Source organism: Bos mutus, chromosome 22, assembly GCF_027580195.1.
Source record: "Bos mutus isolate GX-2022 chromosome 22, NWIPB_WYAK_1.1, whole genome shotgun sequence".
Classification (NCBI taxonomy): Eukaryota; Metazoa; Chordata; class Mammalia; order Artiodactyla; family Bovidae; genus Bos; species Bos mutus.
The window spans coordinates 48,027,367-48,046,007 of NC_091638.1; the positions used below are offsets into that span (position 1 = coordinate 48,027,367).

Below are 18,641 nucleotides of genomic sequence, written 5' to 3' on the forward strand. Positions count from 1 at the left end.
TTGGCTCCTGAAATGTTTCTTCTTGGATGTGAATGCAGCCGGTGCTGGTTCCGAGGAAGAAGGCTAGAGGGAAAGGTGGGGAGCTTGGTGCACTTGGGAGGTTCTGGACCACGACCTGGGGAGGCCCCTCATCTGCCCCCCACTGTCAGCGCTGTTGCTACCTCTCAGGCACCACCTTCCAGCCCAGAGGCAGAAAGCCTCAGCCTCGGCTGGCTTTACAATCTAAGCCCTGTCAACCCCAGAGAAGCAGAGGGATACAGGGCAGCTCCTGGGGAAGAAGGTGCTTCTCAGGTTGGCATCAGAACTGCAAGTGGCAGAAAAAAACAAAAAGCTCTCCCCCAGCACCGCAGACCAGCTCTCCTCAATTCCAAGTGTGCAGAACTCCCTTCAACTTGTGAAAATGCCTTGCCTCTGGGGCCAGGGACTCTACTGTCCAGGAGCTTCTGTGCAGGCCTGAGCTCCCAGGACCACCGCTGATTTCTCCCTTGCTCCCTGGGCTCAGCTGGGGTAGTCCTTGTTGTGCTTAGCCACGCTGTCATGCCCAACTCTTTGCGACCTTTTTGGGCTGTAGCTCACTAGGCTACTCTGTCCATGGCGTTTTTCAGGCAAGAATACTGGAGTGGGTTGCCATTTCCTCCTCCAGGGAGTCTTCCCAACCCAGAGATTGAACCCTCGTCTCCTTGTTGCCTTTGCAGGCAGATTCTTTATCTGCTGAGCCATCAGGGAAGTCCTTGCTTATAACCAAATGTATAGAATCTTATTCTGACCTAGAACAAACTGATGCCAGGGAAAGAGGGCTGGGTACTCCTAGCCACTGGCGGGGTTCCCAGGAAATCCGTAGAGTCTTCGGGGAGATGAGACATTCGCAGGCATGTCCATTTGTCCACCTAACAATTTGGACAGTATGAACCAAGTCACTCACATTTAGCAAGCTGCTGCTCACAGGTACTCAGCCAGGTTTGGCTGGGCCAGGGGCTGTGTGCCTACCTTTGATACCAATTCCAGAGGGTGCCAGGAAGAGCAGGGGTAGAGAAGAGCCCTGGGCCAGGGCTTGTCTGCCTGCTGGCACCAACTAGAGGTGACTTAAAACACTAGAAGAAGCCAAAGTCAGGGTGAATACCAGGGAGGCTGGCACCAGGCACCATAGGAAGCCCACATGGGTAGAGGGAGGAGGGGAACAGACAAGCCCTCTCTTCTTGCCTGCCCAATGGGGTGGGGGAAGAAGATAGTTCTCAGCCAGAACTCTGGACCCTGATGTAACCATGGTGCCCCTTTTATTGAATATAAACCATAGAAGAAAAGTAAGGAAATCCATGGTAGTCTGCAAAGCCGAGCCTGGGGACAGGGAGCTAGAGGGGTGGGTGCCACCTGGCGGTCATCCCTGGTATTGTGATGCTTGGAATGGCTCCCCAAGGTAGGGCTGAAAATGGGAGTGGGGCAGCGGTTGTCCCAGGACTGGGGCAGCAGCCAGTCAGGAAGGGTGAGGAGTGGGGAGTGAAGGTGATACGGCCTAACACCTGCAAGCCAGCGCTTTATGTGTACATATCTATGTGGCATTTGCAAGGGATTATCCCCATCTTTCAGAAGACAACTGAGACTCAAATGAGACAGCAGTTACCCCAGCACAGTAAAGGGCAGAGCTGGGATTGGAAGCTACATCTCTCTGACTCCAGAAGCCCCGACATCTGTACCCTACTACCCCTCGGCCCCCTTGGAGAAGGGTCTTGGGTCCTCCTGCAGGACTATGACCGTGGGGAATGTGGAGGGAGTAGCCTGAAGCTCAGATTCTGTCATCTGTCAGCAAAGCCACCTGTGGTCCTTGGGGCCTAAGGCCCATGCAGAGAAGTTTCCAGAAGCAAACGATGAGACTTTCCTGGTGGTCCAGTAGTTAAGAATCAGCCTGCCAGTGCAAGGGACACAGGTTCAATCCCTGGCCTGAGAAGATCCCACATGCTTTGGACCCACTAAGCCCACGCACCACTACTATGAAGCCCGTGTGCCTGCGTCCGTGCTCCGCAACAGGGGAGGCCACCACAGCTGGAGAAAGCCCTCTCAGTCAGGAAGACCCACCACAGCCAAAAATGATATATATATATTTTAAGCAGAAGGAGGGGAACAGAAATTCATCCAGAGGTCACTGACCACCCCCTAACACACACTCAGGCCAAGGGTGGTGGAAACCCAGAGCCCCCATTCTTTATCCAGGTCTCGCTGCAAAAAAAAAAGAGCAACAGAGTTTCCAACACTGGCAAACGTTTTTCCCCAGAAAAGGTCTTTCTGCCTCAGTCCTCAAAATACCAAGGATGAGTTTATTAGTACGTAAGTCGTACACAGCCCATTTTTATGTTGCTTTCAGATCTTAACATGCAGGTTTTTTCACACATTTTCACGGGGGTAGGAGGAAGCCAATCAGAGTTTTAACAAAAACGTCCTATCTGTATGTGGCACCTTAAATTCAAGACGTTTGCACCTCTGCCCCCCCATGCCCAAAAGACTGAGAAAACCACCACCCAGTTCAGAACTGGATGAGTATTTTTTTGTTGCTATTGTTTTATACCATTGCTCACTCTCTCTTTTTATAAATTTAATTTAATTTATTTATTTGGTTGCACCAGGTCTTAGTTGAGGCATGTGGGATCTAGTTCCCTGATCAGGGATGGAACTCTGGCCCCCTGCATTGGCAGCGTGGATTCTTAGCCACTGAACTGCCAGTGAAGTCCCTGGATGAGCAGGTCTATCCCCACAAGAGGTATTTGGAGACAAGCCAGGGCCTCTACACCTGCATGGGCCCAGGTCCACTAGGCCAAGGATGAGGAGGGTTGAAGTTTAGACTCACCAGGAATTCCATTTTAGCTGATCCCGGGAACACAGACCTCAGCAACTAGCCTGTTTCTCCATCACCTCAGAGGTCCAAGTCATATCACTTTGTGGGAAGCAGGGGCCCATGTGGAGGAGGAGCCTACACCCCAAGTGACAGGGTCAGGGAGGGGCTGATTCATGGGCCAAGACCCTGGGTTGCAGCAATGGTTTCCAGTAGTCACACAGCACTGAGGCGTCAAGATGCATCCTGGGACAAACAGGAAGGTTTGGGGCAATTACTCACCCCCAATCCCTCCCACCCGGCCACCCCTGCCCGTGGGCCTGGACAGAATTCTCTCCCAGTAACTCCAGGCCTCACTGACTTTCCTTACTGTGGCTCAGATGCTCAGTCATGTCCAACTCTTTGTGACCCTGTGGACTGTAGCCCACCAGGCTCCTCTGTCCATGGGATCCTCCCGGCAAGAATACTGGAGTGGGGTATCCTCTGCCAGGGGATCTTCCCAACCCAGGGATTGAACCTAGGTCTCTTATTTCTCCCACACATGCCGCCTTCTGTCTTCATCCTGCTCCAGACCTCCGTCATCTCTTCTTCCACAGAACACAGTCAGTGAGGACGCCTTCTGACCTCAGCCCCCGCCCCCAGCTCATTCTCTACATAGCAACTCAAGGAAAACTTTTCAGAACCTGACACAAGCACTTACTGGTCAAGCACATTGCCTCCGTCATGACTCCCACTGGGTGAAGACAGCCTCTGGCTGAGCCCCCGAATGACCTCCTCCTGCCCTGCTCCAGCCTCACTTCAAACCATCTCCCCCGGCTCTCCAGCCCCAGCCCCAGCCCAGCTTCTGCCACTTCCTCCATGGGCTCTGCCACTTCCTCTTCTGCCTACCCCGCCGCGCAAGCGCGCCCCCACCCCAGGCTGCGCCGGTGCTGGAACACTTACTGCTGGGGAAAACACGAGGCAGTTTGAAAATAGGACGAAAAGGGGGACCCAAGAGGAGGAAGAGAAAGCTTTGGGCCGGGGGCGGGAATCAGAAAAGACTTCTGAGAGGAGATGGCACCTAAGCCAAGCCTTCCGGGGCAGACTGGGTTCTGACCAGAGCGTGAGTTGCGGGAGGGGCGGGGACGGGGGCGAGGCCATCTCAGGAGGATGGCGCAGCCTATTTGGGTGACAGCCCACACCTAGTGTGACTAGAGGGCACACGTTGCGGGGGGGGCATTCGGTAGGGGGTGTGGGTAGGGGAAGAATGCACCCTTGAATGCTAGCTTCACTAATTTAGATCTCGACTCTGCTTAAGAAGACTTCCAGTTTTACTTTCACAGGAAGAGGAACTCCTTTGTTTCCTTTTCCAAACAATACTTTACTGAATGCTTTCCATGACCCAGGTCCTGTGCAAAGAATCCAAAGCTGGACAGGCCCAAAAATGTGTCCTCCAGACCAGTGATTCCCCAAACTTGGCTAATGAACAGAATGGGAGATTGCCACACAAATCAAGTCCCAGGCCCAGAAAACCACCTCTCTGTGACTTTCCTTAGCAAAGACAAGATGGGCTGAAATTCTCATAAAAGGATCACTAAACCAAGAGAAAGCAAAAAGTATAAGTGCATAGAGTAGTTGAAATACACTTTTTTTTCTTTATGGCCATGCCACATGGCTTGTGGCCTCTTAGCAGTGAAAGCATGGAGTCCTAACCACTGGACTGACAGGGAATCTTTCCCTTGAAGTATAACAATTAATTAGACTTTTCCACAGATTCCGAAACTCCCAAACCAAAAAGGTCATCTTTCTGTTCACACCCCAATCCTAAAGTAAATCAACCCTGAATATGCATTGGAAGGACTGATGCTCAAGCTTCAATACTTTGCCCACCTGATGTGAAGAGCTGACTCATTTAAAAAGACCCTGATGCTGGGAAAGATTGAAGGCAGGAGGAGAAGGGGACAACAGAGGATGAGGTGGTTGGATGGCATACCGACTCAATGGACATGAATTTGAACAAACTCCAGGATGTGGTGAAGGACAGGGAAGCCTGGTATATTGCAGTCCACGGGGTTGCAGAGACACGACTGAAGTGACTGAACAACAACTGAGAAATCTGCTGCTGCTAAGTCACTTCAGTTGTGTCTGACTCTGTGTGACCCCACAGACGGCAGCCCACCAGGCTCCCCCTTCCCTGGGATTCTCCAGGCAAGAACACTGGAGTGGGTTGCCATTTCCTTCTCCAATGCATGAAAGTGAAAAGTGAAGGGAAGTCGCTCAGTCGTGTCCGACTCTTCTCGACCCCATGGACTTCAGCCTTCCAGGCTCCTCCATCCATGGGATTTTCCAGGCAAGAGTACTGGAGTGGGGTGCCATCGCAAGCAAGCCCAAACAACAGTCATAATTTCCAAGTCCACTCACCCTCTTACCTGCCACCTTTGGAGATAGTCAAGATATTCTGGTGGTGAAAACTATGTTCCTCCACGTTGTTGACTCACCATCCATTATCCGTGCATTCTCTCCCCATCTCTCTTCCTTTCCATGCCCCTCCAGCTTCAAACATACTAAAGTAACAGAAGGCTGGAGCATGAAGCAGGGGGAGAAATTTTATATTTTAAGCATTTAATATTTTAATCAGCAGTTGCCAGCAAATGACAGATAAGGTGCAGCTTTTCTTAAGTAAATATTTCTAAATTCTCATGCTTTGGAGGGTTACCTAGGAAATAGCCTTTCTTAGATCTCTGGTTGGGAGAAATCCCTCCTGGCCTTTTCTGTATTTCTTCCTTTCATAAAGCAATTATATTTATTACCTTCTCTCATGGTGATTTAATCTAGATTGTGAAATCCTTAAAACCAGGGTAATTTTCTGACTCATCTTTTTCTCCACATAGCCAGTAGCATGCTGTGTTGTGTACAGGGCAGATGTCACATGAATGGCTCTCCACCAAATTGGGTAAATGAGAAATGAGTAGCTGGGACTTCCCTTGCAGTCCAGTGGTTAATATAAGAGGTCCAACGTAGGAGGCGTGGGTTTAATCCCTAATTGGGGAACTAAGGTCCCACATGCCATGAGATGTGGCTGAATTTTTTTTTAATAAATAAATAGAAATGAATAGCAAAAGAGTACCAGTAACCTGAGAAAATTTCATTGAGGTGGTTGAGAAGGGTGCATGCAGATGCATTGCTAATTTTCTGTACTTCATTGTCTACAGAAACAGTTTTCCTGCCTTGGATCCACCCTTATAGCAATAGTGACATTTTTATAAAGCAGTGTTAGTCATGTGACCTCTGGAACTAAGATGGCCTCCATTTGCAGTTTAGAAAATAGTTCACCAAAACTTCATTACTATACCAGGTCATCCATACTATTGTGCTTGGGATTCACTGAGCTTCTTGGACCTTGTTTTCATCAAGTTTAGAAATTTTTCTGCCATTATTTCTTCCAATATTTTTTCTGTACCATCATCTCCTTATACTTGAGAGATTCCTCTTAGATACACATTGTATTGCTTGAGATTGTACCATGACTTACTGGTGCTATTGATTCCACCACCACCACCCCCCCCATCTCCCAGGTTTCATTTTGGATATTTTCTATTGCTATGTCTTCAGGTTTTTAACTATAATGTCTAGTCTGCAGTGAATCCCAGCCAGCATATTTTAAAATCTCAGACATCACTGTGTCGTTGGGATCTTTTTAAATATCAAACATATATTCTGCTTATTTTTTTTTTTTTTGAACACAGGCTTTATTTTTTAAAGCAGTTTTAGGTTCACAGCAAACCTGAGGGGAAGGGAGAGTTCCTACATACCCCCTGCCCCCACATGTCATAGCCTCCTCCGCTATTGACATCCCTGATCAGAGCGGTACATCTGTCACAGTTGATGAGCCTATATTGATGCATCATCACCCAAAGTCCATGTTTACATTAAAGTTCACTCTTGGTGTTATATATTCAATGAGTTTGAATAAATGTATAATGAAATATATCAATATATTCTTAGTTTTTTACTCATTGCTTAAAAAATCTGCTGTCTTTTGCCTTTTCATCCTCTACTTCTTGAAATATGAAAGAGTTATGATAACTGTTTTAGTGTCCTCATCTGCAAATTCTAATATTTGTGCTGGTCCTGGGTCCATTTCAATTGACTGATATTTTTCCTGTTTATTTTCACTCCTGGTCATTTTTTATTGGATACCAGACATCGGGGGTTTTACCTGATTGGGTGTTGGATGTCTTTTACATTCCCATAAATATTCGTAGGCTTTGTTCTAGGAACCTTCTGGGTACTCCACACAGTGACCCTGAGTCATGAGGATTTCCAGTCTGGCTTCTGGGGAACAAATACTGTTCCTGACAACAAGTGAGTTCTGAGGATTGCTCCCTCTCACCCATTCAGATGACCCTTGCCTGCCTTGGAGTGTTTCTCACACGCATGTACTGCTGAGTACCCCAGGAGAATTTTCTACAAACCTCCAGCCTTTTCTCTCTCATCTCCCAAGGACTACATTGTGAATTCTAGCCACCTTGGCTTCCCTGAACACCCAGTTTCATCTTCCCAGCTTGGGGACCCCATAGGGCACTCCCTGGGTTCCCCTCCTGGAGCCTCAGCCTGAGGACTGTCTTGAGGCAGTAGAGCTGGGCAACCATGGGACTCACATCCCATGTTTCATGTCTCTCGGGGAACACTGCCCTTTGTAGCCTCATGTCCAGAATCTTGAGAACTGTTGTTTCATTGATCTTATCTTGTTTGTGTTTTTAGGTTTTGGTTTTTTTCTCCCTGCTCAGGCAGGACAGGAAGGTAAACACAGTCCCTTTTACTCTGTCTTGGAAGGATAAAAGCAGGGTTCTACATCATTTATTTGTATGAAGTGTGGTCATTGTATAAGATAGAATATCACACAACCCTGAAAGGAATGCCTTAACCAGTCACAAGAGACTACATGTTGCATGATTCCATTTATGTGACGCATCCTGAAATAGGCAAATCTATACAGTCAGCAAGTAGATTAGTGGTTGCCAAGAGCTAGGGAAGTGGGAGGCTGATGGCTAAAGGGTATGGGGTTTCTTTTTTGGGTGCTGAAAGTGTTCTAAAATCGACTGTGGTAATGATTGTATAACACTGTGGGCATACTGAAAACAATTAAATTGTACACTTTGAGTGGAGGAATTGTATGGTATATGAATTATATCTCAAAGCTCTCACAAGAAGGAAGGAAATACACTTGAGCTGTTACAAGGGCTTAGTAAAGGTCAATTTTAAAAGCATGCGTGGGTGGGGGGTTAGAGGGGAAATCTGGGGGCAGAAGGATCCTCTGTGCATGGACTCTATTTATAATGACGTTTAAAAACATGCAAAACAATCGCCTAGGCGATGTTCAGGGTCGCCTATGGTACAGTATGGTACTAGTCCACACACCAAAACCAGCTGCTGGTTCCCTCTGGAAGAATGCAGAGGAAATGAGGAAGTTGCCGGGGGTGACGTGTTACCCTTTTCTCTAAGAGCTTTCTTAAGAAGAAGCCTTGTCAGATAAATTAGCCCCATTTCTACTGATTGTGCCCCTCCATCTCTGGGCAGGCCCAGCACCCCACTGGGAACACCAGCCCCACGGAGCCCGATTTCCCATCGCTGAGGCAGAAATAACACCAGAGTTTTAAAAACAACTCTTGAGCTTGTTTCTGGCTTCCCTTGGGAAAACTCAACTAGCCCATCCCTCTTGCCCCTTTTGTGTCTTCCTAAACCTTCCCAAAGCCACAGAAAAGCCTACCGAGCTGGTGCAGGTGGCCGTCAGCAGGACCTCAGGGGCCCAGTGGGGCCGCTGCTACTCTGCGTCCAGGGTCCTCAGCCCTCTTTCTGCAGCCCGTCAAGCCGCCAAACCCTGGCCACGAGTTCTTGCATTAGCTCAGCTACTGCCTCCAGTGAGAAATGCCAGCATCATGATAAGCCCCGCCTGGGGACCTCACACCTGCCGCTACCACACCAGGAGGGGCTTAAACCACTTCATCAAGCCCATCGTCTCACTCCAGCCAGTGCCCCTGCTTGAGCCCTCACTTTCTATTCAGCCTCAATCAGCCCGGCTGGTCCCCCAGTGCAGAGAGACAGATCACTGTGGGCCAGGGCCGGGTGCAGGGCTGTGCTCAGGGGACCCCACTCAGCCTCAGGCTGGGGCTCCCAGGGCCCTGCCCAGTGCCCAGGCCTTTGCCCTGCTAGTTCCTCTGCCTTGGATGGCTTCCCCAAACCCAGCCTGTCGCCTACTCATTCTTTTTAACGTTTAAAAAACTGTGAATTGTCACCTCTGTAAAGAAAAGCACAAATCTACAGTGTAAAACAGTCATGCTAAAGGGACACCTGGGTAACCAGCAGTCAGGTCAAGAAACAGAACGCCTACCTGTTCTCTTAAAAAAGAAAAACTCAAAAAAAAAAAAATTATGAAACATTTTGAGCGTGAAGCACAGAGAATAAAATAAGTATCTGCAGACCCTCCACTTAGCTCTGTGAACCTCTACTGGGTTTTTTGTACATGCTTCAGATGTTTTTTAGTGAGGTAAAGCCTTACAGACAGAAAAGCCCAGCCCTTAGGTAGCCTCTGGAGTCTAGGCCTCCCCCACCTATTTCAGAGGAGCCAGCACCCTGGCCCCTGGGGGTCTGGGTCCTTCACAAAGAAGCTTGTTTTCCTGAGGTCATACAGCGCTGCACTTTTCCGTTTCATCACCCCACACGTATCCCACATTTCCCCTTAACGTGGGCTTGAGGCTCTATCAGCATTGAAGCCGGCAGCTCTGTCCACTGTGAAGGAAGATGAGCCATACCCACTGCGTGAACTCACTTCCATTTCTCCATTTAGTCTTCTGTGTGGACATTCAGTTGTTTCCAACTTTGCACTTTACAACGTGCCCAGGAAAAATCTTGCCTGTGTGGCCATCAATACTGCGACCAAGACTTTCTCTAGCTAGAAGATCTTCAGCATCCCCCAAGGGTGTCAAGTTGCCTTCTGGAGGAATGAAGCCAATTTCCTTCCCACTCCTTGCTAACAGGGACCCACAGCTTTGCATCTCTGCAATACTTCGTATTAGCAGATTTTAAAAGTGTTGCTGGTCCAACAACTGGACTGACTCTTTCTTTGGACCTCAAGATTAAACGTCTCCTTTTCCAAGAGGTCTTTCCAGTTCCTGCTGCCCTCCCAGGAAGAGTCAGCACCTCCTCTGTACACCCACAGCCCCAGTGGGCACCCTGACCCCCACCTTCCCTAGTATCGTAATTGCTTACAGACCTGCCTCCCCCAGGAAACCATGAACCTGTTCCTCATTTGCAGTTTCCCACCATCCTGCAGAATCCCTGACATACAGTCAGCGCTTACTAAATGTTCACAGAGTAAACTGATAAGTCCAGACTTCATTTCGGAGTCCTGACCACAAATGTACTAAAGAAACATCCGGTGCAGGATCTGACCTTAGTGGCTGTTCAAGAAACATCAACTGAACCTGTATATGTCTGCATCTCGGATGGTATTTGGGGGCCCCCAGGAGACTCTCCAGCTCTGCCTCGGAAACATGCTGGGGAAGGTCATGAGGGTCAAGGGAAAGGTTTTCCTGTGGCCCTGAGATCAAACAAGAGGAGGCGGAGAAGGGTTGCCCTCCAGGCATCGGCCGCTCTTCCTGCTGCTGTGGCAACTTTCAGTGGATTTTTGTGACAGTGGGAATTACTACCTTTCATGTCATTGGGTTTTAGTTTGTGCCAAGAACTGGGAGTATTTGACATTCTAATTTTCATAATTTAAAACCGCATGAATCCTACTTGCCACTCATGTCAATTTTAGATTCTCATTTTCCTACGGTAGAGCTGGCTGATGGCCCAAAGCCCAAGGCGAGGGAGGAGGGGACGGGCCCTGTTGGAACCCATTCGTGACTCAAAATCCAGGGCTCTTCACTCCACTCCCATCCAGGAAAATTGTGTCCCCTTTCTATAAGATTCCTGAATACTAGCCTGGGCCCAGCCATGCCTTGTACTTAGAACACTGTTGTGAGGCAGACATGCTTGGAAACATGGAAGATGTTCTTGGAGTTAAGAACAATATTCTTAGATTTCCTGAGCACTCACTGGGTGCTGGGCTGCATGAAGAGTTTTCCAAGCTTTGGCCTCCTAACAACCCTATAAAGCAGGTATGATTATGCACAACTACAGGGGAGGAAACTGAGGCTCAGAGAGGCCAAGTGAGGATGGATGGATGCTTGGATGGATGGATGGAGCGGAGGATGGGGCAGGCAGGCATAGAACCAGATCTGACTCCAAGTCTGCATTTCATGGTTTGTCATCAGCGCCTCCACTTCCTGTCCCACGCTAGGCTGAGTCTGAGTATGGGTCCAATGTAAACAGGGGCATTTGCTATCCAGCTATTACAAACTTACGCCAGGGTTTAAAGGCACTTTTTTTTTTTCCTTTAAAAAAACCATACCTTGTTTCCAGAGTACTCAAGAACAATTAAGCTAACTAGACCCATCTTTAATGGAATGCAAGCATTTTGTGAAGTGAGTTATTTTTTAATTTGTCATTGATGCAAAATGCATCTAATTCGCTTCATTTTTTCTCAGCTCATGATTTAGACCCAGGAAATGGCTCACAGAGGTTTTGCCGATACTATTGATGGCAAGTCTCTAATGGGCTGTGGCTGGCTACAGCTGTCTTGCTCTTGAGCCAGGTCCCAACCCTCAGCTGGGGCAGTGGGCCAATGCCACCTGTCAGCTGGAGGACATTGATTTCTGAGTTCCTGGGGTTTGGTCACCTGATGCTGCTAATGCCACAAAGTAGGACTGGCAGCCACCCCTGTTTTTACCTACTCTTTAGTGTGTCCCCAGAGCAGGGGCAAGGGAACTCATATCAGTCATTCGCACCTTAGTAAGGAATAAATTGGGGGAAATGGGATTCTAATTGGGTGATGGATGCTAGGGAATGGGTTTGAGGTTTGGGGCAGTCAAGAGACCCTCTTAATGCCAGGGGAGCTGTCTAGATGTGTAATCTCCACATCTCTGACTCTGCAAAATGGTCCTTAGGCACCTTGTTGCTGGAATATTTCCCCAGAGAGTAATGACAGGAGGTGGGTTGTAGCACTGAACTGTGTCTAGCACAAAATGATCCTCCCTGGGCCTGAGAGCTGCCTCCCACCAGGGGGCGCTATAGCCACCCCAGCCGCTGCAGGCTCCCTCCCCTGTGCCTGTTTGATCCACCAATCTTCTGCCTATGGTGGGCGCTCCCACAGGGGTACCAGGGTCCAGCAGTGGAGCCTTCCTCACACAGGGGCTGGATGATACTGGTTGGTGACTTTGCCTTCCAGGATGTGGCCCGCTCACAGCAGCATCTCCCTGCTCCAACAGGATGACTGGGCAAAATGCAGATTCCTGAATCTCAACCAAGTGACACTCAGTCCTGGTGCCCATTGGATTGTGGGGCGATTCAGCAATACTGATGTGGGGTCCCCTCCAGAGATCACCTAGAACTAAACCCAGGGCGGCCTGGGCATCACGTTCCAGCGCACAGTCAGGGCTGAGACCTGTTGGTTAGAATCTGGCATAAAGGACGTATCTTATCAGGATGCGTTGCATGCTGACTGTGAGAGCCACTGCCATGAAGGGACTGTGGTTTGCGCAGCCCATTCATTCATCCTTCACTTTTGGGTGCCCTCATAAGCTGGCACATGGAACCACAGAGTGGAATCACTCTGAAATTATGGTTCTCTAACTTGCTTGTCTCGATCCCTTTGCCCTGCACCACTTTCCACATCAGGGAAGTATTTAACCACCACCCCACCCCGCTAGCTGTTGAGGGTCCTGCTTGCTTCCGGTTTTCCCCAATTAATCCATGAAGTGGTGGGTATCTTGGTCTGTTTCCTAGGGCCTCTGGGTGAGTCTCCTTTGGGTAACTGCTTGGGAAGGGGACTGCTGACTCATGGGGTGGGTGCATTTTAGGTTTTAACTGAAACTGCCAAGGTGTCCTCCTGCAGTCTGGTCAGAAGGCCCAGGGCTTCCAATGTGCAACTGACAGGCTGCTGTCCTAAGCAATTTTAATCCCCTTGAAGGGATGGGGTCACTGAAGCTGCCATTTACTAAGCATCTACTGTGTCTGGAGCCCATGGGATGCACTTATAGAAATCATCCTAGTCCATAAGCAGCATCATAGTTACAGGCATAACTTGGCAATACTACAAGTTTGGTTCCAGGACACCAAAATAAAGCATGAGTCACACAGGGTTTTTGGCTTCCCAGTGCATATAAAAGTTGTGTTTAGATTATACTGTAGTCTATTAAGTATGCAATAGCATTTGGTCTGAAAAAAGTGTACAGGGACTTCCTTGGTGGTCCAGTGGTTAAGACTCCACACTTCCACTACAGGGGGCATGGGTTCGATCCCTTGTTGTGGAAGTAAGATCCCGCATACTGTACTTCAAGGCCAAAAAGTAAAATAATAACAAAATAATTTAAAAATTAAAAAGTGTACATACCTCACTTATATAGTACTTTATTGCTAAAAAATGCTAGCCATCATCTGGGCCTTCAGCAACTCATAATCTTTTTGCTGGTGGAGGGTCTTGCCTCCATGTTGATGGTCGCTGAAGGATCAAGGTGTTGGCAGCTTGAAGACTGAGGAAGCTGTGGTGATTTTTTTTTTTTAGCTGATCCCTTTAATTTAGAAACCCTGCACCTCTTTGCTTTGATCAAGTCACATAGCTTTTCTTCAACTTATTAAAAAAAAATTCTACCTAAAATAGAGTTGCATTTTTTAAATAACAAATATACTGCCAGCTTGTAGCGCTGGGGAACTGGGTGCTGTGTATCAACTTCCATTATCATTTCTCCCCAAATGCTGCTGCTGCTGCCATTGGCGTCCATATGCTTCCTCTTGCCGAAGCTGTCAGTTCCTCACTTTCAGCATTTATGTATTACCCACTCCATTGCTTCTTGGCCTTTGTTAGCATTTGATGATATCATACTTGCCATTAGCCCTTCAAGGTAATGGCTCAGACTGACTCCTTTCACGGTAATTATGGCTTCGTGAGTCAAAATAGTTTTTCTGAGTCTTGAGGATGTGGTTTGTATGTAAGTCTCCCATCTATTGAAACCATATTTGTAAGTGAAATATTTGTAGATTTAAATTCCATTGTTTTCTCTACAGGATCCACTACAGAATATTCTTGCACAGATGTTTTGGTTCTTGCTGCACCAATAATAGATTTCACAATGGAAGGCAGTCCCCACTCTGTGCTGAGAAGTCTACGGCTGTGCAACTTTCCAGAGGGATCTGTGTGTCTATCCAGTACATCAACTCCAACCACCCTCAGGTTCAAAGGGTTTGAACTGCAGCTGTTGTAACAGTTTCCCATGGTGGTCAAAGTCATGCTCCGAAGTCCAGATCTTCACGGTACCGGCGGCCAGCACAGTGTCAGGGCAGCGCTAGAGGCAATTTCTTACAATAAGACAGCAATGAAGTTTGCTGTATTAAATGACTCTTCCATTCATGAGCAATTTTTCTGTAGTACACAGTGCTGTTTGATAGCATTTTATTCACAGTAGAACTTCTTGCAAACTTGGAGTCGGTTCTCTCAAGGCCTGCCACTGCTTTATCAACTACGTTCATGTAATAGCATTCTAAATCCTTTCAACAATCTTCACAGCATCCTCACCAGGAGTAGATTCTGTTCCAAGAAACCACTTTCTTTGCTTGTCCATAAGAAGTAATTCCTTGTTCATTAAAAGTTTTGACATGAGATTGCAGCAATTCAGTTATGTGTTCAGGCTCTACTTCTAGGGCTTCTGTGGTTTCCACATCTGCAATGACTTCCTCCAGTGGAATCCTGAACCACTCAAAGTCATCCATGAGAGTTGGAATCAAATTCTTCCAAACTCCTGTTAATGTTGATGTTCTGACTTCTTCCCATGGATCACATGGCATCTAGAATGGTAAATCTTTTCCAGCAGGTTTTCAATTTTCAGATCCATCAGAGGAATCACTATCTGTGGCAGCTATAGCCTTATGAAAGGTATTTCTTTTTCCCTTTTAAATTTTATTTTGGCTGTGCTGGGTCCTTGTTGCTTAGCTGCAGAGAGCAGGGGCTGCTCCTTCACTGAGGTGCACAGGCTTCCCACTGCAGTCACTTCTCTTGTTGTGGAGCACCGGCTCCAGGTACACGGGCTTCAGTAGTCGGAGCACACGGACTCAGTAATCGTGGCACATGGGCTTAGTTGCTCCATGGCTTGTGGAATCTTCCTGGATTAGGGATTGAACCTGTGTCCCCTGCATTGGCAGGTGGATTCTTATCCTCTGTACCACCAGAGAAGACCCTGAAAGGTAATTTTTAATAAGATAAGACTTGAAAGCCAAAATTACTCTTTGGTTCATAGGTGGGATGTTGTTTCAGTGGGAACGAAAACAACATCAATCTCGTACACATCTATCAGAAGTCTTGAGTGACTAGGTACATTGTCAATAAGAAGTAATATTTTGAAAGCAATCTTTTTTTTCTGAGCAGTAGGTTTCAACAATATGCTTAAAGTGTTCAGTAAACCATGTCGTAAACAGATGTGCTATCATCCAAGCTTTATTGTTCCATTTACAAAGCACAGGCAGAGTAGATTCAGCATCATTCTTAAGGGCCCTAGGATTTTTGTAAATGTAAATGAGCACTGGCTTTGGCTTAAGCTCACCAGCTGCAATAGCCCCTAACAAGAGAGTCAGCTTGTCCTTTGAAGCTTTGAGGCCAGGCAACGACTTTTCTCTAGCTATGAATGTTCTAGATGGCATTTTCTTCCAAGATAAGGCTGTTTTATCTCCAATGAAAATCAGTTGTTTAATCACTTTCAGTAATTATCTTGGTTAGCTCTTCTGGATAACTTGCTGCAGCTTCTACAGCAGCACTTGCTATTTCTTGCACTTCTTTGGAGAAAGGTCTTTCCTGAAACCTCATAAACCAACCTCTGCTAGTTTCAAACTTTTCTTCTGCAGCTTGCTCACCTCTTTCAGCCTTCACAGATCTGAAGAGAGGACCTTACTCTGGGTTTCCCTGGCGGCTCAGATGGTAAAGAATCTGCCTGCAATGCAGGAGACCCAAGAATTCCACGGGCAGAGGAGCCAGGCAGGCTACAGTCTATGGAGTCCCAAAGAATCGGACGCGACTGAGCTACTGACTGTGAAAGTCGCTGTCATGTCCGACTCTTTGTGACCCCATGGACCATACAGTCCATGGAATTCTTCAGGCCAGAATACTGGAGTGGGTAGCCTTCCCCTTCTCCAGGGGATCTTCCCAACCCAGGGATCAAACCCAGGTCTCCCGCATTGCAGGAGGATTCTTTACCAGCTGAGCCACAAGAGAAGCAACTAACACTTCCACTTTTTTTTCAGGGCCTTACTCTAGATTAGGCTTTGGCGTAAAGGAATGCTATGGCTAGTTTGATGTTCTTTCCAGACCACTAACACCTTCTCCACATCAGCAGTAAGGCTGTTCAACTTTATCATTCATACAGTCATGGGATTAACACTTTTAATTTCCTTCAAGAACTCCTTTACGTTCCCAACTTGGCTAACTGGCCAAAGAGGCCTAACTTTCAGCCTGTCTCAGCTTTCCACATGCCTTCCTCACTGACCTTAATCACTTCTAGCTTTGGATTTACAGGAATGTGCGACTCTTTCCTTTCACTTGAACATTTAGAAGCCACTGAAGGGTTGTTAATCGGACTAACTTCAAAACTGTTGTGTCTTGGGACTTTCCTGGTGGTCCAGTAGTTAAGAATCTGCCTTCCGATGCAGAGGCCATGGGTTTGATCCCTGGTCACAGAACTAAGATCCCACGTGCCTTGGGGCAACTAAGCCTGCACACTACAGCTACTGAGCCCGTGCAATGCAAAAAACTATCTTGAGTGTTGCAACTAAGACCCAATGCAGCCAAAAATAAATAATACATGTTTTTTTTAAAGAAAACATATTTAAAAAAAAAAAAAAACACACACAATACTGTTGTGTCCCAGAGAACAGGGAGGCCAAGGAAAGGAAGAGAGATGGGGGAACAGCCAGTGAGTGGAGCAGACAGAACACACGTAGCATTTATGGGTTAAGTTCTTATATGGGTGCAGTCTGTGGTACTGCAAAGCAGTTACGATAGTAACACCAGAGATCACTGATCACCATGACAGATATAATAATTATCTAAAAATTTGAAACATCCAGAAAATCACCAAAATGTGACACAGAAACACAAATGAGCAACTGCCATTGGAGAAACAGCACTGATCAACATGCTCCATGTTGCCACAGACCTTACATTTGTAAAGAGCATGACGTCTGCAGAGTGCACGAGAGTGAAGCACAACAAAACGCGGTCTGCCTCTATCCCGTTTACAATAAAGGAAACTGGAGCTCCAGGAGGCTGTCACATACTGAGGTCACACAACTAGGGACGTGCAGGCTTTGAAACCAAGGGCATGTGACAGCAGAGCCCTGCTCCTGCCCCTGCCCCCAGGACCTCCCGCATCTGTGTTAGTCCGCTTGGCAGGAGGATGAGGCCAGCTACACATTTGAGGTGGGACCGGGGCTTGCTGCTCCGCCGGCAAACCTACTTGGCAAGTGGAGGGCTGTCTTCCTGTTTCCAGACCCCCGATCCCAGTGAAAGTGTGACTCTGGGCCCAGCCACTACAGGCACTTCCTGGGCCACCAGGCAGGCCTACCCAACTCTGGGAACAGGTCTGGAGCTGCATGGCTTTCCAGGCAGTTTTGTAGCATCTCTGGTAGCTTGTTCTTCTGTCTCTTAGGCTTCACCCAGCACCACCGGGTACTCGGCATCAGTCTCCAAGGGGTCCCTCAGAGCCAGGAGCTCCACGAGGCAGCAGAGAGTAATGGTGCCATTTTACAGATGAGGAACTGAGGCCCACTGAAACAACTCATGGCAGTTACAGTTTGTGGGTGGTGGACTAAACACACACTCCCATTCTTCCTGCCACCCTCCACTGCCTCTGGCTAAAAACTACTTATTCACCCAGCCCACACTGGAGGAAATGAGGTCTGGGTGCACGGCCCCACCTTGGAGCTGCAGAAAGATGGCGAGAGGCTCTGAATTCACACACCAACTGGGTATTTCTGTTCTAAACCCACTCTGGACCAACTCAAGGCTTTCTGGGGCCTGGGCAGCAGAGGTGGGGAACAGGGGTCCCCAGGCTCCTTCTCTAGGCTCTCACGGCCCCAGCGTGCCCCAGCACAGCCCATGTCACCCGGTGTCTCCCCGACCTGACTGTGAGCCCAAGGGGACAAAGCCCCACTACTGGACGCAGAGCAGGGATTCAAGTGTTTCCTGAGAAGATGGCAGGAGAGAGGGGAGAGGGGAAGGGGACACTTGGTCTCTCTGGGGAAGTTTCGACACCCTCCAGCCCCCTCCCCTGGCCAGCACCAGCCCCCCTCCACATCCGACTCCTCTCCAGCTGTGGAAACTTGCACCTCAGCTCAGAAAATGAACTTGCTGGAAGCCACCTGCTTGGCTGCCAGGGCCAGCCAATCAGGCTCTGGGGGCACCTCACCTACCATCAGGGACGAGGGCTGGGGGGGCTGGATCTGAAGGGCTGGAGGGCGGACCTTCCCCAAGGCCTGTGCCCCGAGAGAGAGACAGGAAGAAACAGGAAGCCAAGAGCAGGTCACTGAGGTGGTGGGGACAGAGACCTGCAGGCTCGGGGGGGCAGCGGCCACCCCCAGTTTCCTGGCTGCACCAGGGCACACTAGGGCAAGGCTCTCGACCCCGACCCAGCCACTCGGCATTTTCTCCCTTTTTCCTCCTACCTTGCTCCCCTCCCTGTCCCCAGGGCTCCTGGGG

The 18,641-nt window shown here is 48.3% G+C and overlaps 1 pseudogene; it reads right to left on the bottom strand.

Moving 5' to 3' along the window:
• Positions 1-13,326: 13,326 nt before the first annotated feature.
• LOC102276749 (PRELI domain containing protein 3B pseudogene) lies at positions 13,327-18,586 on the bottom strand (annotated as a pseudogene).
• Between the last annotated feature and the right edge of the window lie 55 nt (positions 18,587-18,641).